The sequence below is a fragment of the Vipera ursinii genome, assembly GCF_947247035.1.
Source record: "Vipera ursinii genome assembly, chromosome: 3".
Lineage (NCBI taxonomy): Eukaryota > Metazoa > Chordata > Lepidosauria > Squamata > Viperidae > Vipera > Vipera ursinii.
Window position 1 is genome coordinate 195,963,273 of NC_139516.1, and position 22,167 is coordinate 195,985,439.

The window sequence follows — 22,167 nt, forward strand, 5'->3', positions numbered from 1 at the left end:
CTGAATGTATTAGCCATTAAATGAGAGCAGATAAAAAGAAGTACTTGATTTTTCCGTTTGCCAATCCTACTCCCAACTATTCTGAAATAAAAATGTAAAATTGGAAAGCTGGCTTCTATCAAGTCATGTGTAGTTTGTTTACAGATATTGTGTGGGATACCATAGCTGTGAAACTGCTTACAGTGCTGGAAGAGCACAAAGTTATATTCAGTTTTGCAGCAAAAGCTATCCCATACATTTCTATTAACAACCACACATAATGTTATAGGTCAACTATCCAATTATTATCATTATCTGAAAAAACTGGGAGTGGGATTCGTAGTTGGAAAGTTCAATGTTTAACACCAGAATAATTTATAAATTCCTAATATTTGCATAATTTCCTGTAAGGCGGAAATCCACCAGCAATGGTGTTGGCAAAGGGTGTCCAACCCTTTGGCTGTCCTGGGCTTCCTTGAGTGAAAAGGAATTGTGTTGAGCTGTAAATAAAATACACAACATAGTAAATGTGTATAAATTACACAATAATTTTAAAAGTTCATGATCTTATGGGTCACATTACTAGCTGTTCAGAGCCATATACAGCCAGGGGACGTTTATTGAACATACCTCATCTAGCAAGTTTTGAAGCATGCTATCCTGATGACACTTTAGAGATTTTAATCATCCATCTTGATACTGGACCATTTCCAGACACTGAATGGACATTCTGAGATGGTGTTTTACATACCTTTTTTTCTTAAAGAATAACAAAACAATTGCTCTTCTACATAATTTATTTATTTATTTATTTATTTAATTTGTATACCGCCCTTCTCCCGAAGGACTCAGGGCGGTGAATAATCTCTTAGCATTACCCTTTTGTCAATGAAGATAAAGGTTTATTTGGTGACTCTGAGAAAGCCACCAGACCTGTGTTTGCTGGATTTTTAGGCCAAGTTAATAATATATTCAATCTATTATGTCCTGGTTGTAACATTATATGTACACTGAGAACTTATGCACCAGAGACAAATTCTTTGTGTGTCCAATCACACTTGACCAATAAAGAATTCTATTCTGTTCTGTTCCATTCCATTCTATTCTAGATATTTCTATTATTTACTACAATGGGTTGGATTCCATTAAGAAACAATAAATAACTAAAAAATAATTGATTGATGAAAGACTAGGGTTTACTTCTCTTAAGATGGTTTCTCCTTGAGGCTATTTATTTAATTTGTACAACGCCCAGTTCCCAGAAACTACATCAGCTGCCAAATTAAAAGTATAGGGGGGAAAAAATGAGACAGGAGCAAAAGATGGCAGAAACAAACCCCAGGACTTTCAGCCATCCTAGGCAAAGAACAGGTTTAAAAGGATTAATCTATCTATTTATATATCTGTACATGGCTTTCCTGATTGTGTTAGTGGAGGAAAACACAAAGAAAGAATGGTACAGTGAATAGTTCCAGATGGCTCCTAACTTTATCAGTATTTGGGTGAAGCCAAACACCATCATCTGTCATTTTATGGGTGATCATTTGGGGGAGTTCCGTAATTACAGTCTCTGCAGCTTAGTCCTCATATCTAGCTTTAGTTATATCACTGGTAAGAACTATCCACAACAAACATTTGCTCTATATCTGAAAACCTAAAGACTAGCTTTTTTCCCCCTTTCCCAAGAGCATTTTTCACAGCATGATTTCAGAGTCATTCTGCAGGTAATTCTAATTACTAATTAGAGAGACATCTGGTCCAATTTCCTCAATAATAAATGTTATAGCTAATGATACTGTTATGATCAAAAGCAGAGGTCTCATTTCCAGTGATAACAGTACATCTTCATAAATGGTTTAATAGCTGGTTTCAAGGCTTGAATATCTTTGATTTAATTTACTTGCAACTCTACATGTATATAAATCAACAGGAGAAAATATTTGCTTGCTTTCCAAGGGGAAAAAAAATGTTCTGAATCCTGTATTCTGATTAAAGGATTATGCCAAGCTAAAATGATTCTGTTTCTATAAGGTTTTAAGGCTGGATTCATGCAACATTACTACTGATGTTGTTATTATAATTTCTTTCTGTTTTAGGTTTCAAATTAACTTTTGTAAGCAATAAAAGGTCTATGGAGATTCTCAGTCGTCCAGGTCATGGTTGTCCAGAGGTGCTTTTTTCACGAGGCAACTGGACTTTCTTGTTTTTCTTGAAGACATTTCACTATACCACCAGGCCTACCTGCCAACAAAGATGAAAAAGAAAAAGAGCTAAAACACATCAACGAAGCCCTCAGAACTTGTGGCTATCCCAAGTGGGCCTTCGTGAAATCTCAAAAAAGAGCCAGCAGGAGCTCCTCCATAATACACAAGGAAGAAAACAATAAACAAAGCAACATACTCATCCCATACATTGCAGGAATATCAGAAAAGCTCAGGAGGATCTTCAGCCAACACAACATATGCGCACACTTTAAACCCAACAATACGCTAAGGCAGAAGCTTGTCCACCCTGACACAAACTGAGCAATGTGGTATATGTAGTACAATGCAGTGAACCACGTGCAGATATGTACATTGGGAAAACAAAACAACCACTTCATAAATGTTTGGCACAACACAGGAGAACAAACCCATCAAGATCAGATTCAGCATTCCATCTGCATTTAAAAGACAAAGGCCACTCTTTCAAAGACACCAAAGCCCATATTCTGGACAGAGAGGACTGCTGGTTTGAAAGAGGCCATCTATGTCAAAACTGAACAGCCCTCTCTCAACAGACGGGGATGGATACTACATCATCTACCTCCAGTCTACAGCACAGTCCTTTCAACAGTTCCAAGAAGGCTCCAGACCCATTTGCACTACTCAGCTGACCCTGATGACACAGATAAGCCTCCAGGCGCTTCAACAACTTGCTAAAAGAATGCAAATGACCAGCTGTCTGCAAGAAGTATAAATTCTGCCATTTCCCACCATCCAGTCAGAGCTGAAGAAGCTTCTTGGATGAGAAGTGAAACATCTTCAAGAAAAACAAGAAAGTCCAGTTGTCTTATGGAAAAAAGCACCTTTGGGGTAAACAACAAAAGCAATTATTATAAATGCCTTCAAGTTTACAGTATGTCAATTTATGGCAACTGCAGGGTTTTTGGCAAGTTTTTTGGCAAGATTTTAGAAGTGGTTTGTTATTGCCTACTTCCTAGGTCTGCAAGAAAATTAAATAGCCCAAAGCCACCCAGTCAACTTTGTATCTAAGACAGGAATAGGTTCCCAATTTCTAACTGGCTGTTATTTTAAGTAATTTATATTGTACATTTAAAAAGGGGATGCAATGACTCAGTGGTTAAAGACACTGAGTTTATCAGCTGGAAAGCTGTCAGCCTGGATTCAAGATCAAGCACCACACAACTGGGTGAGCTCCTGTTACTTGTCCCAGCTTGTGCCCCTATAGTAATTTGAAAGCATGCAAATGCAAGTAGATAAATATGTACCACTTCGGTGGTACGGCAACAGCATTCTATGCACCTTGGCATATGGTCATGCTGGTCACATGACCACAGAAATGTCTTCAGACAATGCTGACTCCCTCAGCTAAGAAACAGAGATTAGCACCACTCCCTAGAGTTGGACACAAATGGACAGGGGAAACCTTTACTTTTACTATATGTTTTCAGATATTATTTATAAGTAATTAGTAATTAGTCCTGTGAATGAGAGGAAGAACTCTAATGGTTATCACTTGGTGCAATGATCCTCTAATACAGAAGGAACAATCAAGTGATAGTTTATGTGGAAGTGGTTGGTTATTTCTCACTTGGAGAGAGAAGTAAAAAAGGAAGAATGCACTATATGTAAGAAAGTAATGGACATCCAACATCTTCAACAAAAGGGATGATAAACTCCCCCCCCCCCTTAGTTCTACTTTTTCTCAGAGCTGATCTTATTTTTCTCCCTTTCCTGTCCTATGTTTTATGGAATGAATGGTTTCGTGCCATTATAGCAAAACTCAACCATTTTTCCAAGGTTGTCTATATATAAGCTCTGCATGTGGATCGACATGGGATCCATTTCACAATTATTATACAATACCTAAACCTTTTAGGACATATTGTAGGAGAAGAGCAGGCAAAGCCTGGGAGCGAAGTCCTGAGAGTCATCAGGCTAGAATTGTTTTGTTGCCAAAAACAGTCTAAATCTAACCCTTCTTGAATTTCATGAATTCTTATTGAGCACCAATGTCTTGCTGATCATGGATTGACTGGATTCTTGGGAATAGACTTGAACAATAAATCATCTTAACTGAAACTTAATGTATATTCCTGATTCTTCATGCCTGACATATATATTGGAAAAAGTCCACAGTATGTCAAAGCTTCCGCACAAGTAAAAGTTGAATTTGTACATCTGTGTGTGTCTGTGTGTGTGTGTGTGTTTAGTCTTATACTAGCACCCTAAAATAATGTATTATAAACTACATTCTTTAAGACTGAGAACTTGAAACAGAAAGCTTGAATGTGCCTGGCTATTGGAAGAGAGGGTAAGATACCAAACAGCCACTCTTCTACTTAATCTGATATTTTTGAAATCATATTACAGATATACGAACATATGTCCATATTTTCAACAAGATTAATAAGTGCAGAAGACTTGAGAATTTACACCATATTTCAGGTTTCCTGAAGAAGGGCTCTCAATCCTTTTTTCTGGCAGGAAAATAAATAATCGCCTGCTCTTGAAATTCCCACAGATCAGCTACTCTGCTGTAGACAAGACAAATTATTTTGCCAGTCTTGAGATGCCAAATTATTTTATATTAATTGATATTTTCATATCATGATATCACACTTCTATTGCATGGATCTCTCACAGTCCATGTGTAATATAATGTGAAGCATGCTTTATTTTTATTTTTTTCTGGGACTAAATAAAACAGCTGCTCATTACCAAATCAGGCCATCCAGCTTCATATGGTTTTCATCAAAGTTGCAAAGCTTTTACAGCCTCATGCATTTGAATTTTAGGTAGAATGCAGAGGGCTTCAGTTCAGCAAGAAAAAAGCTGATTACTTTTAATTAAGGTAACTATTGGCAAGTGGTAGTATCTGGGTGACTTTGACTAAGCTCACAAGCTAAAGAGGGTCAAGCCTGGTTAGCACTTGGATGAGATCCTGCAGAGAATCCCAGGGCTGGAAACTAGATTGGGAAGCTGAAAAACATCATGAGAGAAGGCAAACCACTTCTATGCTGTTGCCAGAAAAACCACTAGGATGTTTATTAAATCTCCCTGAGTTAAGCTTGACTCAAAGATGACTGGCAATTAAGATGATTGCTCTCCAGCAATGCATTTAATAATGTTTCCTTTCTATCATACTAAAAGTTTCCTGGCTAACATTTGAGCTTATTAACATTTGGTGTATATACGTTCTGCAGAAGTGTTTTTTCTTCCTTGTTGGAGATAAGCCTTGTTCTTCTGTATTAAAAACTCTTTCCTCTAATTGGAAAGTAAACTTAAAATCTCTCTTTATCAAGGTGAATAACATACTTCTAGTTCCATCCTCCAGAGATTGGGCTGAACTTTAGCCTCTTTTGTGGGATGGGCTAAGAAGAAAGTCACACTCTTCGATCTGGCAACCTGTGATGCAAACATAGTATCTTTTAATCACTGAATTAATCCATTTGGAGGATGTTAATAAAATATATGGAACATAAAATAAGCAGTAGTCTGAATTCATACATACAACTAATCAAAGATTAAAATGAACCAAGTTCAGAATGTTCTCTGAACATGATCACTATGTGAGTGAAAACACTACTTGGGTTTGGAGAGAAATAAGCACTACATTCTGATTTTTGCTTTTTTTCAGATTAATGTAGAATTCAAGGACTTCCTGCTAGCTCTTTTCTTGTTGCTGCAGATTTATTTTTGGTATATTTTGTTTTTTTAATCACAGCACAAAGATATGAGGTAGGCAGTTTGGTAGAACAATCCTTTCCATGACATGGGAACTGAGACACTGTAAAAATATAGCAGGTTAGTAAACTAGCACTCTTATTGTTATGTACTGGGCTCTTGAGGAATACCACATGGGTTGCTGGAGCACCTAACGGCTCTCCAGCAACCCAGACTACAACTCTCCTGTGCTGCAATTGGCTATCTCCAGGTGGCAATGGTTGATTCAAACCTATTGGCTGCTGCCTAGGGGCTAGACTATATATTGCGGCTAGTTGCAGTCATTTCCCCAGTACAGTTTCTGCATGAAATAAACTATGAGTTACCCTGTACTCCGTCCCGCGTCTTCATTCCTATGCCAAAGGACCCGCTATTTAACACTTATAGTAATTTTTAAAGGTTAAAAAAGTTTTAGAAGCTTAAAATTACAATTAAAATGTTAGAATAATACAAATTTTAAAAAGAATAAAAATAATGCAGAAAAGAAAAAATAAAAATAGAGAAGAAAAAATAGAGAAGTCTTATAAGTAATTCCAAAATCTTATTCAAGTTCAGGACCTTTGGTCTGTAACTTTCTGAAATTAAAGTTCCAATTGCCCTTTTACTGTTTATTCCAAAAGAAAGATAGTATGTCCTTAAACTTATATGTAATACTTGTTTCACTAAAGATTAAACGAAACTCCCCCCAGTCCTGTATAATCTGTCAATCCAAACATTCCTAATAGTTGAAAAGCAATTAACAAATAATTTCTGAACGTTATTAGAAAAGTATGCGAACTCAAGGAAGTTTCAGCAAGATAATTGTTCTCTCATATCCTAGAGTTCAGAGCCCTTCATAGACTGTTATTTTGTAGTCTGCTAGTGAGGAGAATGTATGTGGATCACTTGCAGGCAATCTTCTTGTCACGAGAAGAATGATAAAAGAACTGGTCTATTTCTTCTCTCTTCATTCCACCACAGTCTTTGAGTCTGCTTTTAACGAACTTGTTCTCAATTTACCATTTCTTCCTATGGTAAATAGATGGAAATAAGAGTATGGTAATAAATGAAAATTAGAGGCTGGTCTGATACTAATTAATGCTGTACACAAGAATCCAGATGACCAATTAAAAAAAAAATCCAAGAAATCTTTATGAAATAATTCTAGTGTCAAAATGCAACTTCTGTTTCTATTAATCAGCCTTCTTCTGGCTCTTTTCTCTGACCATCCTACATAGCAGTTTCCAGCAACTCTTTTTTGAGTGGGCAATGCAGTTTTCACATGTTTATTTCTTTGGCAAATAGCTTGATTTAGTATCAGTTGGTTTTATTTGAGAATTATGAGAATTAATTTTCACTAGTGAGAGGCACTAGTAAAAGTGATTTTTTTTAATTTTCACCTGAAGCTCACCCACCATCCTAAAAGTCCACCAGCTTTCATTAAAAAATAGGCTGCGCTTATACCATTATAGACTTTAGACTTAACCGTCTGAGACAACTTTTTCTTTAGAGGTCACATATGTCAAAAGACCCCTTCATGGATTACTGCCTTGTCGTGGCGAAGGGGCTTGCATAATTCAATGAAGCTATGAGCTATGCCGTGCAGGGCCACCCAAGACGGACAGGTCATAGCAGAGAGTTCTGACAAAACGTGATCCACTGGAGAAGGAAATGGCAACCCACTCCAGTATCTTTGCCATGAAAACCCTATGGACAGTACCAAAAGGCAAAACGATATGACGCTGGAAGATGAGCCCCTCAGGTCGGAAGGCGTCCAATATGCTACTGGGGAAGAGCAGAGGGCTAGTACTAGTAGCGCCAGAAAGAATGAAGCGACTGGGCCAAAGCCGAAAGGACGCTCAGCTGTGGATGTGTCTGGTGGTGAAAGAAAAGTCCGATGCTGTAAAGATTTTTTCTCCATAGGAACCTGGAATGTAAGATCCATGAATCAAGGAAAACTGGACGTGGTCAAACAAGAGATGACAAGACTGAACATTGACATCTTAGGTATCACCGAACTAAAATGGACAGGAATGGGTGAATTTAATTCAGATGACCATCAGGTATACTACTGTGGGCAAGAATCCTTCAGAAGAAATGGAGTAGCCTTCATAGTCAATAAAAGAGTAGGAAAAGCAATACTGGGATGCAATCCTCAAAATGACAGAATGATCTCAGTTCGAATCCAAGGCAAACCATTCAATATCACAGTAGTCCAAGTCTATGCCCCAACCACCAGTGCTGAAGAGGATGAAATTGACCAGTTCTATGAAGCACTACAGCTCCTTATAGAACTAACACCAAAAAATAATGTTCTTATCATCATGGGGGATTGGAATGCTAAAGTAGGAAGCCAAAAGATAACTGGAATAACAGGCAAGTTTGGCCTTGGAGTGCAAAATGAAGCAGGGCACAGGCTGATAGAATTCTGTCAAGAGAATACGATGGTCATAGCAAACACTCTTTTCCAACAACCCAAGAGACGGCTCTACACATGGACATCACCAGATGGTCAACACAGAAATCAGATTGACTATATGCTCTGCAGCCAAAGATGGAGAAGCTCTATACAGTCAGTAAAAACAAGACCAGGAGCTGACTGTGGCTCAGACCATGAGCTTCTCCTTGCAAAGTTTAGGCTTAAACTGAAGAAAGTAGGGAAAAGCACTAGGCCAGTCAGGTATGAATTAAATCATATCCCTGTTGAATATACAGTAGAGGTGACAAATAGATTTAAGGAATTAGATCTGATAGACAGAGTGCCTGAAGAACTATGGACAGAGGTTCGTGACATTGTACAACATGTAGCAACCAAAACCATCCCAAAGAAAAAGAAATGTAAGAAAGCAAAATGGCTGTCTGAGGAAGCTTTGCAAATAGCTGAGGAAAGGAGGGAAGCGAAAGGCAAGGGAGAAAAAGAAAGATACACCCAATTGAATGCAGAATTCCAGAGAATAGCTAGAAGAGATAAGAATGCCTTCTTAAATGAACAGTGCAAAGAAATAGAAGAAAACAATAGAATAGGGAGGACCAGAGATCTTTTCAAGAAAATTGGAGAAATGAAGGGAACGTTTAATGCAAAAATGGGCATGATAAAGGACCAAAATGGCAGTGACCTAACAGAGGCAGAAGAGATTAAGAAGAGGTGGCAAAATTACACAGAAGAACTATACAAGAATGAGCTTAACGTCCCTGATAATCACAATGAGGTGGTCACTGACCTCGAGCCAGACATCCTAGAATGTGAAGTGAAGTGGGCCTTAGAAAAGCTGAGCAACAACAAAGCTAGTGGAGGTGACAGTATTCCAGCTGAGCTATTCAAAATCTTAAAAAACAATGCAGTAATAGTGCTACACTCAATTTGCCAGCAAATTTGGAAAACTCAACAGTGGCCACAGGATTGGAAAAGATCAGTTTACATTCCAATTCCTAAGAAAGGCAGTGCCAAAGAATGTTCAAACTATCGCACCATTGCACTCATTTCTCATGCTAGTAAAGTCATGCTTAAAATCCTACAAGCTAGACTTCAGCAGTATGTGGATCGAGAACTACCAGAAGTGCAGGCAGGATTTCGAAGAGGCAGAGGAACTAGAGATCAAATTGCCAACATACACTGGATCATGGAGAAAGCTAGGGAGTTCCAGAAAAACATCTACTTCTGCTTCATTGACTATGCTAAAGCCTTTGATTGTGTGGATCATAACAAACTGTGGCAAGTTCTTAAAGAGATGGGAGTACCAGACCATCTTATTTGTCTCTTGAGAAACCTATATGCGGGTCAAGAAGCAACAGTGAGAACTGGACACGGAACCACTGATTGGTTCAAAATTGGGAAAGGAGTCCGGCAAGGCTGTATACTGTCGCCCTGCCTATTTAACTTATATGCAGAGCACATCATGAGAAAGGCAGGGCTAGATGAATCAAAAGTTGGAATTAAGATTGCCGGAAGAAATATCAACAACCTAAGATACGCAGATGATACCACTCTAATGGCAGAAAGTGAAGAAGAACTAAAGAGCCTCTTGTTGCAGGTGAAGAAGGAGAGTGCAAAACTTGGGTTGAAACTTAACATTAAGAAAACCAAGATCATGGCATCTGGCCCTCTCAATTCCTGGCAAATAGATGGGGAAGAAATGGAGGTAGTGACAGATTTTATTTTCCTGGGCTCCAAGATCACTGCAGATGGAGACTGTAGCCAAGAAATTAAAAGACGCTTGCTCCTGGGGAGGAAAGCCATGGCAAATCTAGACAGCACACTAAAAAGCAGAGACATCACCCTGTCAACAAAAGTGCGTATAGTCAAGGCTATGGTCTTTCCAGTTGCAATGTATGGTAGTGAAAGTTGGACCATAAGAAAGGCTGAGCGCCAAAGAATTGAGGCCTTTGAACTGTGGTGCTGGAGAAGACTCCTGCGAGTCCCTTGGACTGCAAGGCGATCAAACCGGTCAGTCCTAGAGGAGATCAATCCTGACTGCTCTTTAGAAGGCCAGATCCTGAAGCTAAAACTCAAGTACTTTGGCCACCTAATGAGAAGGAAGGACTCCCTGGAGAAGAGCCTAATGCTGGGGAAGATCGAGGGCAATAGAAGAAGGGGACGACAGAGAATGAGGTGGCTGGATGGAGTCACTGAAGCAGTAGGCGTGAGCTTAAATGGACTCCAGAAGATGGTAGAGGACAGGAAGGCCTGGAGGAATGTTGTCCATAGGGTCGCGATGGGTCGGACACGACTTCACAGCTAACAACAACAAAATGTCAAAAGATGACAACACTCATATTGTTTTTCTGAGTGGATGTTCCAGTTATCCAGTTGGACTGGTGTCTGGATTATTATACAAAAGCAATGTTGAAATGACTATAATCAAGACAAATTTGTCTAACTCTGTTCTAGACCACCCAAAGATCATATTTTCTTTGCACAATTTCTCAGCTATAGTGGCCATTCGTGATATTTTGGGGATGTTAATGGCTCAGTATCTGAAGGTGAACTCCACTGGGAAAATTGTGCTGGACATAAATTTTTGTCTCTCAATAATAAATGGATTTCATATGCTTCTATTTTCACCTTCATTAGCATGGACAGAAATCACCTGAGAAGCTTGATCTTAATTTCAGCATCTGAATTAAAATATTTAATTTTAATTATCTCAAAATGTACCTACCAATTCATGGGAAAACACTACCCTAATGTACAAGTAAAATGTGTTATAAAACTACATTTAATCTGCTATGCAATGGATAACCTTCACACCTTATTTCTTTTAAATTAAAAACGACAAGAGTAGCTACCATTTAGCTTCCTTTCAGCTCTGCGTTTCTCAGCACAGCCAGAGTGCTGTGGATTTTAACAAATTGAGACATTCAAATCATTTTCACAGCAGTGAGCTGAATAGGTACTTGATTTAATGACAGAAAAGCAAAGGAAGATTGATTGGAAAACTCTAAAGAATACTGCATTGCTTGTTCTAACACAAGCATATATTTTGGACAGACAGAAAGGTCACTAAATTAAGATTTTTTTAAAAAAATCAACCCATCCCTTACAGTAAGGTGGTTGTACTGCAAGTTTGTTTTGTCTGGTATGTCATCATCACCATTTCAATTCTCTTGTTATGAAACATGCTTTATAGACACAAGGGAAGCAAAGGTTTTTGCTTCTCCCAATAAGTATGAATGATGCTCAAGGTTATCATATTTTTCTCAGTTCTTCATTCTCTTAAGCATACCTTTATGGATTGCAGTGCCTAGAACCAGACACAGTATTCCAAGGGGGACCTGATCAGTGTTGAGTAGAATCGAACAATTCCTTCCCATATTCCCATATTTTAGTTTAACACAAACTAAAATAGCATCTTCCTTTTAGAAAATGTATATAGTGCTGGCTCATTTTCAATTTGTGAAAATTGAAAATATTAGGATGTATGTATGTATGTGTGTGTGACTCTGAGTCAGTACTGACACTGGAGATTGCCTGGACTAATGCAAGATTTTGGAATGCCATTGTCTTCTTCTTCCTAGGGCTGAGAAAGCGTGAGTGGCCCAAGTACATCCAGTCAGATTTCATGTCTAAGGTGAGCTATAATTCAGAGACTCCCAGTTTCTAGCCTGGTGCCTTAACCACTACACCAAACTGGCTCTATAGACTAGAGCAGGCATGTCAATCTCGCAACGTCACGTGACATCGCGCGATGTATCGGAACTTTATCCCATTGCCGAAAATGGGATGGGCGCGGTTTCTCCGTGATGCTCTGGCCCGCGGGCCGGCAGTTTGACACCCCTGGACTAGAGTTACTAGATTATTTTCACATCTAGCCACTAGGACATTCCTTTGCTTTCCCTTTTTTGAAGACAGGCATTCATAAAATAGAAAAAAATAGTCTGTGGTTTGGGGTAAAAATGGTTAATAGAAAAGAGTGAGCTTTCTTTTTTTATTATAAAGAGATAACTTCATAACTGTGCTTATTTGCTAAAGAAGTAATCTGAAGTGTTTTTTTTCTCTGAATTTCTTTTTCTTCCCTTCTGTATGTTTGTCCTTTTTTCCTCTTTTTTCTGCTTTTCCAAGCTGAAGATTCCTTCTTTCCCTTATGGCATAAAAGAGCCAGGTATGGCTTGGTTTCTTTCTAAGAATAAATGCAGGCACTTTGCCTTCTTACCATCATCTGTTATCAATTCAGGCTTTTCTCTCAAAACATACTTGCAGCCTATTTGTTTGGCAGATGCTTTCCGATACAGCCAAAATGACATAGGTTTTTTTTCCCACAGTCTAAGCTAGTTCTGCCTTTTGGCCTTTGGGACACAATTGTTACAGGTTCTTGTATCCTTTCTTCTATCCAATTCACAAGCTGATCCATCTCTATTCTCCTGCCCCTTGATACCACAAATTCAGCATTTATTTATTTTTTGAAGGTTCTTGTCACTGGCACTTCTTCAACTAATTATTCCTTGTTGGTAAGGATTAGGTCCAGTAGCAGGTCCCTATTATTCTATTTTATTATTTTTTTGACAAATTAAGTTCTCAGCAAGAAAGAACAGGTATTGGTTTTCTCTCTGATTCTTGTCATTTCCAGTCCATGTCATATCATTTGATAACTGTCATTGTCAATACTGTGGCTCTTTGAAAGTCTAGGGATTTGACACAGAAACATCTCATTCATCTCTTCTTAGAGGTCTAGAATACACTCCCCCGATTACCTTTGTTACCTTTGCTTTTTATTCTCAACAGATTTCCAATTAGTGAATTTTTGTAGAGATATGCCTTCTTTGTACATAACACAGCAGTCCTTTTCTCTTTAAACTGTTCTTTTTTGAACAAGTTGTAGCTTCAAGGTTACATTCTAATTATACTATCACCTTACCAACTCAAGGTCTAGGAGTTCAAGTATTTCCTATTTGTTTCTCATATTCTGCTTTGGTTTCAATTTTTTTTCCTCCTGGCAAAAGGTGCCAAATAGGCTAATAAAACTAGATCACAAATCATAAATTTGAAAATCTGGCTTAAATGTATGCATGACTGCAGCCAGGGACTTGTAATATGAGTCAAGGCTGACTCAATGCAGATAGCGTAGAATAACCAGAACAAAGTTTTGTGTGAAAAGACACTACAATACTCAGAATGAGCTTAGATTGACCATTTCTTTCATTTTAAGAGCATCTATTCTGTCCCTTAAGATTAACAGATTTTAAGAAAATATTCAATTAATCTGACATGTCTGAAATCTACCCAACCCTGTTCTAATTCTAACCTACAGTATATGGCACCCTTTCCCAATTCTGTCTAAAATCAGTCTGAAAATCCAATCCATTTGCTATTTTTGTGAGAAATGTCTACTTTCTCGTTTTATTTATTTATGAAATTTGCATGCCGCCCCCATCTCACAGAAAGTGACTCAGGGTGGTGTACAACAATCCAATAAAACAATAAACACAAAACAAGAAGTTAATAATAAAGAAGCCACATGGGTTTGCTCTCCAGGCCCACTGGCAAAACCAGATCTTCAGGGATTCCTGAAATTTCAGGAGGGATGAGGCTGATCTCATCTCTGGGGGTGGGGGGAAAGGGGGGGGAACAAAAGCTACTTTGTTTGTTTGTTTACATCCAACTTTTATTATTTTTGCAAATAACTCAAGGTGTTGAACAGATCCAACATACCTTCCTCCTCCAATTTTCCCCACAACAAAAACAACTGTGAGGTAACTTGGGCTGAGAGTGACTGGCCCAAAGTCACCCAGCTGGTTTTCATGACTAAGGAAGGACTTGAATTCATAGTCTCTCACTTTCTAGCCTGGTGCCTTATCCACTAGACCAGGGGTAGGCAACCTCGGCTCTTTTATGACTCATGGACTTCAACTCCCAGAATTCCTCAGCTAGCGTATGCTGGCTGAGGAATTCTGGGAGTTGAAGTCCATGAGTCATAAAAGAGCCGAGGTTGCCTACCCCTACACTAGACCAAACTGGCTGCAGTAACAGCCAGATATAGCTGCCTAGATGACTGAACTAGTAACATTTTCTTTGAAATCTAAAAATTTCATATACCATTATAATAATTGATGTACAGTATAGGTAACATGTTCAGACTGTTTATATTTTCCTTTTTCTTTCCTCTTTTTTATAACATTGTTGGATGTGAGGGCGATCTGGCTGCGACATCTGTCACCCCATTGATCACCAGGGTTGATTTGGCTGATCTGGCTGGCTAGGTGGGTGTCCCCTTCCTCCCTCACCGCTCCATGTGTGTCCGTCCCGAAGCTGCACACTCGGTGGAAGAGGATGACCATCCCAGATAGAAGGAGTCAAGGGTCAAGGGTATAACTTATTGTTGAATTAAATCTGTTCTTGTTAATTTTTTATAGTTTGTTTTTGTATCTTTTTGTAGTTGTGAGGTTTTTAATTTTGTTTTCAAAGTTATACTAAGATGAAGGTGCTGGGGAAAAAATGCAACTTTTGGATTCTGTTATGTAGTGACTAGATAGTAAGTCCCACTATATTTGGTTGGATTTATTTCTATAAGATGTCGAGAACTTGGGCCAGTAGCATGATGTCTTTTTGATGTTTTCAACCAAAACTGACATAAATTTGGCAACCTCAGCCAATAGGCATAAATTATAGTCAAAAATATCTAAATCCAGTTGTCTATTCAAGTCTATGTCAGGAGTAGACATCTGCTTATCACCTGTCTGACATTGACTCCCATTTTGGGTTTCCATATTTAGTAAAATGTCTTTAGGAGAATTATAAATAGATGGGTGGATGGATGCTTATTTTGGAAAGGTGCCCACATGCCCAGAAAAAGCAAAAAAAAAATGTAATGATACAAAATATATTGACCATGAACTACAGTGGCCTGTCTACTAACAAAAGTACTTTATGACAAATATGGTCATTTTTTGGACATGTAGACTACCTATCACAAAGAAAAAGAGGTCAACCTATTCTCCAAAGCACCTGAAGGCAAAACCTAGGGCTACAGATCAGGGCAGGAAAAATCAGCAAACACTAAATGGCAGAAAAGAGAAACACTTTATATCAGCCTAAGTTTTTGAACTCAGATATATTACTCCTAGTTACAGGCAAACATGATGATAGGCAATGATAAAAAAAAACTTACAATTCTTTATAAATTCAGTATAGCATTAGAACCTATTTTTATAGCTACTAGAAAACTTCGTTTATACACAATCTGAATCTAATAACATTCTTAATATTCCACATTTCTGCTCCATATTTATTTAGAAAATGTATATGCCAACTATTTTAAGGGTTCTGGCAACTTATAATGATATCATAAAAGTATTCATTAAGGGAACATTAAAAGAATGCCAGATGCAAGAGAAAAACTAATCAGTAATATAAAAAGACCTAGATAAATAAATACCTTCTAAGTTTACCTAAACTATTAAGCAGAGGGTGCCTTAACTCATTCTTCCTAAACATGGGTTCTTCCATTTTCCCATGGGGCAGCTAATAAAGTGTCCAAACGATAAATGTATAGTTAACTTCAACCTATCTTAGTAAAATGCAAAAATCAGAAGGCCAACGAGGGTCTATTGGTAAAGTTCTAGTGCTTGGAATATGAACTGAAATGTCTTATCATTGCACCCAAGTCAGAGAAAGGATGTATTGCTGAAAATTGTTTGAGTGATAGTTCCAAAGCATCTAGAATTAAGATAACCTTTTTCAACATGTTCTTCTCTAGATGTTTACCTTATTAACAGGAGATGAAATATCTGAAGGGCAACTGATTTGACCAGCAGTTTGAATCAGTTTGGGGAAAATGACTCTGTAATATATTAGGTCAGTATTCTAAGTAAAATTCAGATAGCATTCCACAGATAATATTAGTCTCCCAATCACTGCAATGTGTTGTCCCAAAGGTGCTTTTTCAAAAGGGAACTGGATTTGTTTTTCCTTGAAGGTGTTTCGCTTCTCATCCAAGAAGCTTCTTCAGTTTTAACTAAACATCATAGATAATTGAGAACAGACTGCAATGTGTTGCCAATTCCTACAGTATCTTTAACCATGGCTGCAAGAGACTGTGTATATTCTACATAATATAAGTTGCTTGAATCCTTTTTAAAAGGTTAATTTTGTAAACAATTGATTTGGTTTGTAAGTAGAAGGTTAAATATTGGAGTGTGAATGAGAGACAAGCTTAAATAAGACTTCAAGTTAATAACAACTGAGTAGGTCAATAATTAGATGGGTCTAGCTAAGTAAGAGTAAAGTGTATTAGATTTAAATCCTGCCTTTAACTCAAAGTAGCAAGTATAGTAATTCCTCCTCCAATATATCCAAACAAAATCCTTTTGTGATAGTGTTGGCTGAGAGAGACAGGTCCCGAGTTACCTGTTGTGATTCAGGGTCAGCCTGTGCGTTCGGCAGTTGGGTCGGACGATTCAGAGGAGGAGGAGGGGGTGTTGGAGAGCTTGCTTAGGATAGCCTTGAGGCTCTGCAGAGCCCTCAGCCAGGCCCCTCCCATCTGGTTACGACACAGACCCAGCTGTGTGAGCCTGACAGCATGGATGAAGATGACCCACAGCTGGCCCTGTTCAAGAACGCCCGACACAGGAGGCAGTCAATCAGGAGTAAAAAGAGGAAGGCAATGGGGCACCTCGGAAGGAGGCAGAGAGAAGCCACGCCCTGAACTGTTTAAAAGGGGAATGTGTGGGAGGGCTGGTTTGCTGAAGGCAACCGTTTGAATAGCTCCTGTTTCATGGTTCGTGTTTGCTCTGTTTTGCTTTGTTTGCTCTGTTTTATATTAATAAATTTGGCAGGCTTAGTTCCAGCCTCTTGCCTTCTTGTAAAGGGGTTTTCTCTGCCTTTTCTGCAGGGCCAGTAGTAGGCTGGTACAAAACATTACCCACTGAACATCCATAGTTGATGATGGGCTTGAGTGTGGGTCTTTTTTGTCCTAGACAAACATATAAACCACTGCCTCTCACTTGGAATTTACAAAACATTGAAATCAACATTTCAACAAATTTTGTAATGCTACAACAATGCAATACAGGAGCATTTTTCTACTCCCTATGCTTTTTACAAACTTCATTCTTTCCTTTGATGAATTTATGCACACTTTTTGGGGTGGTGCTGGAGAAGACTCCTGCGAGTCCCCTGGACTGCAAGGTTATCAAACTGGTCAGAGGAGATCAACCCTGACTGCTCTTTAGAAGGCCAGATCCTGAAGTTGAAACTCAAATACTTTGGCCACCTAATGAGAATGAAGGACTCACTGTAGAAGAGCCTAATGCTGAAGATTGAGGGCAATAGAAGAAGGGGATGACAGAGAATGAGGTGGCTGGATGGAGTCACTGAAGCAGGAGGCGTGAGCTTAAATGGATTCCAGAAGATGGTAGAGGACAGGAAGGCCTGGAGGAACGTTGTCTATGGGGTCACGATGGGTCGGACATGACTTCGCAACTAACAACAACAACAACATTAGTTGCCGCAAATTCTTTCTCACACAAAATGGGACCAGAATTTCGGACTGGGATGGGAGATTTCATTTTTATTATATTAAATCCATTTTAGTGCTTACCTCACATTTGTTCCCTGCTGCTTTAGTGCAAAAAAACGTGCCACCAATTTTTAGCTATCATAATCTGCATGCAACCCTGTCATTACGCTGAAGCTGCAAATCTCTATCCATTTACCTTAGAATCCCACTAAATTCAAGGAGACCTTTGCAACAGGTGTATTTTGTAGCTCTTGGTGGTTACTCAAAAGACTAAGTGCAATAATAATAAGAATGTACCTTGTTGCCAACTTGTCATTTTTCAGCCAACAGAACTTCTCTGGTTGATCTCAGTGTTCGAAATGCTAAAGGGTGATATATGAGATGTTCTCAATTTCACAATTAGATGTCTAAATGATTATGGAGATTCTCAGTCATCCAGGTCATGGTTGTCCCAAAGGTACTTTTTCAGGAAGCAACTGGGCTTTCTTGTTTTTCTTTGAAGATGTTTCACTTCTCATCCAAGAAGCTTCTTTAGCTCTGACTGGATGCCAACGGCTGCATTCTTTTAGAGAGTTGTTGAGGCCACTTGTGGATTTACCTGTGTCCTCAGGGTCATGTGAGTAGTGCAAATGCAAAATGTTTTGGACAGAGAGGGCCATTGGTTTGAAAAAGAGGTCAAAGAGGCCATCTATGTCAAAATTGAAAGAGGGGGATAGATACGACATCATCTATATCCAGTCTACAACATAGTCCTTTCAGCAGTCCCAAGAAGGCTCCACACCCATTTGCGGTACTCAGGTGACCCTGATAACACAAATAAACCTCCAACTGGCCTCAATGACTTTCTAAAAGAATGCAAATGACCAGCTGTCTGCAACAACAACAACAACAACAACAACAACAATAATAATAATAATAATAATAATAATAATAATAATAATAATAATAATAATGATAATAATATAACTGTTAATAACAGGAACTCTTAATTCCTCTAGAATTGAGCTTCTAGAAAAAGCTTGTAAAAGCTTAAAAGAATGTAAAGGAAAAAACCTAGATTCTTCAAAAACTATTTTAATAAGTATTTTAATATTCAAATATTATTACAGACACCAGAGTGCTTCTAAATGTTGAGAATAAAAGCTAAGAAAATTGCATATCAGCAAATGTTTAGTAACTTGAGGGTGAAGTGTCTGTATTGACTTTTGGTTTTGTGTTACAATTAAACAGCCAAGTTCATTGACAGAATAAATGTTCTATATGTAGCATGATCCTAGTTGAAACCTAATTCTCTGCAGGTAAACCACTAATTGCAGATTATACTATGCTTGGTAAAATAGCTTATTTTGTTATTTAAGGCAGTCTCCTGTATTTCTGAGATTCCCTGTTTCTACACAGCCCTGTCCAAAGTCTTACAAAGTTGTTCTGCAAGTTTTGCCTACTTGAGGCAGGTGTGCAATCTTCTGGTACATATAAAAATGGAGACACATGTGCTATTTGTTGCAGAGGATTATGTAGTGGTACCAAATAATGGGGCTCAAAATGAAAGGAAAATTTTGAACCTTCAGTCTGATGACTTGTATACCTAATAATCTGGCATCAGTGATAGATTTGGGGCAGATTTGAAATATACACTTTCTCTGCGTTTTGTGACTTTCTTGAGCATTTCTGTACCTCGTATAAAACTAATATGAAAACTGATGGGTTGGAAAGCCTCTTTCTATAGGCCATGTCATTTTACTTCAATAAGCAATTCTTCTTCCAGGCAATATAAATCAAACTCATATTAAACCTTGAAGCAGCAGTTTCCAGTAAGCCTAAAACAAGCTGATCATGAAAGTTCTTCCCAGTTGAGGATGAGAAAAATGAGAGGCAAAAAAGCCCCTGGGGACTGGAGAAAGGACACCTCTAGGCTTTCTTATTGCTCTGAAAACTAACCCATGTCCTTTATAATGTGGCTGAGCCAAATTAAAGGAACTTTTGAGCACCACAAGCACCTTCAAATATGCCTAAGTGGCCACCTTAACACATTTCTGCATTTGCTAAATAGAACATCATTTTCAGTGTAAAGAAAAAAAAATGAGGTCAGGTCGAGAGAGAGAGATGATAGATAAATAGGTAGATTCCTCTGCACTAATCATTAAGAGACTAAAATTGTGGCTTCAAAAATGTTGAACCAAGCTTGTAGTATTGCCAGATTTTGTCATATGTTTCCATTGAGATTCCTAACTGTTCCTATTATTAGAAGCATGACACTGGCTTCTACAGATAATTAATCCATTATATATCTCCATTTTCTCTGTATCATTACTTGAATTGCCTCAAAACTTTACTCATCAATTTACCTGTAAAATTAATTACTTTGGTTCAAAATGTAGAACAACCAAGGAAGAAAGTTTCTGTGTCTTGTCTTCCCAAACCTTAGATTCTGCTGAAAGTTGGAACTTCAACTCTCTGTATCTTCCAGGCAGCAAGGTGTGCTGGATGTTCTGGAAGTTAGGTGAGAATCTGAAACTCTAGAAATAATGCGTAGTAGAGTAACAAAGATGACAAATGGTACAATGAACAGTTGTGAGAACTGGGAATGCCTAGTCCAGGGGTCTGCAACCTTGACACCTTTCAGACTTCCCAGAGCTGGCTGAGGAATTCTGGGAACTGAAGTTCACAAGTCTTAAAGTTGTCAAGGTTTCAAAGCCCTGATCTAGTCTAACAAAAAGAAGAGGTAACATGATAAAGCTACATGATAGAAGTCTTCCAATATTTGAGGGGCTGTCAAAAAGAGGAAGGGGTCAACCTATTTTCCAAAGCACCTGATGGCAAGACAAAAAGTAACAGACGGAAGCTTAGGAAAGAGAGATCCAACTTAGAATTAAGAAAAATGTCCTGTCAGTGATATCTATGGAGTTTCAATAGAGATTCTCAGTCATTCAGGTCATGTTTGTCCCAAAGGTGCTTTTTCAGGAAGCAACTGGACTTTCTAGTTCTTCTTTGAAGATGTTTCACTTCTCATTCAAGAAGCTTCCTGGAAAAGCACCTTTGGGACTTCCTGTCAGTGAGAACAATTAATCAGAGGAACAACGTGCCTCCAGATGTTGTGGGTGCTCCATCACTGGAGGTTTTTAGAAGAGATTGGACAACCATTTGTCCAGAATGGTATAGGTTTTCCTGCTTGAATAAAGGGTTGAACTAGAAGACCTCCAAGGTCCATTCCAACTCTGTTATTCTGTATTCTATTCTGTTAACCATTACACCAAATTGGCAGTTCAGCTCAGCTCAGCTCAGCTCCACTACTTAGCAGTAGAGGGTAGCTATATTTCCATAAGGGGATGATGGCAGGCTCGGTAAAGAATGCATATTCATCCCTCTGGGATACCATAACAAGTTATATAAATATGAACCACAAAAATATATATTCATATATTCAATGACACAAATGCATTTTTTGTGCCTGGGGTTCCTCACCTTGTCTCTTAGATGCTGTGATATTGTGGAGTCATTCAAGCAACTCAAGACAAAATCTATTCTTTTTTGGGAGGGGTGTCCTTTTTTTAAGTTTAAGGATTTTTCTTTTTGATTGTTTATAAAGCTAAATACTTCCATTCTAAAAATTCAATCTTCAGTAAAAATAATATCAAAGCATAGTTAGTTTCTCTTCATGGATTACTGCCTTGTCGTGGCACAGAGGTTTGCATAATTCAATGAAGCTATGAGCTATGCCGTGCAGGGCCACCCAAGATGGACAGGTCATAGCAGAAAGTTCTGACAAAAGTGATCCACTGGAGAAGGAAATGGCAACCTACTCCAGTATCTTTGCCATGAAAACCCTATGGACAGTACCAAAAGGAAAAAAGATATGACGCTGGAAGATGAGCCCCTCAGGTTGGAAGGTGTCCAATATGCTACTGGGGAAGAGCCAGAAAGAATGAAGCGACTGGGCCAAAGCTGAAAGGACGCTCAGCTGTGGATGTATCTGGTGGTGAAAGGAAAGTCCGATGCTATAAAGGTTTTTTTTTCCCATAGGAACCTAGAATGTAAGATCCATGAATCAAGGAAAGATGGACATGGTCAAACAAGAAATGACAAGACTGAACATTGACATCTTAGGAATGAGCAAACTAAAATGGACAGGAATGGGTGAATTTAATTCAGATGACCATCAGGTATAATACTGCGGGCAAGAATCCCTCAGAAGAAATGGAGTAGCCTTCATAGTCAATAAAAGAGTAGGAAAAGCAATACTGGGATACAATCCACAAAATGACAGAATGATCTCAGTTCGAATCCAAGGCAAACCATTCAATATCACAGTA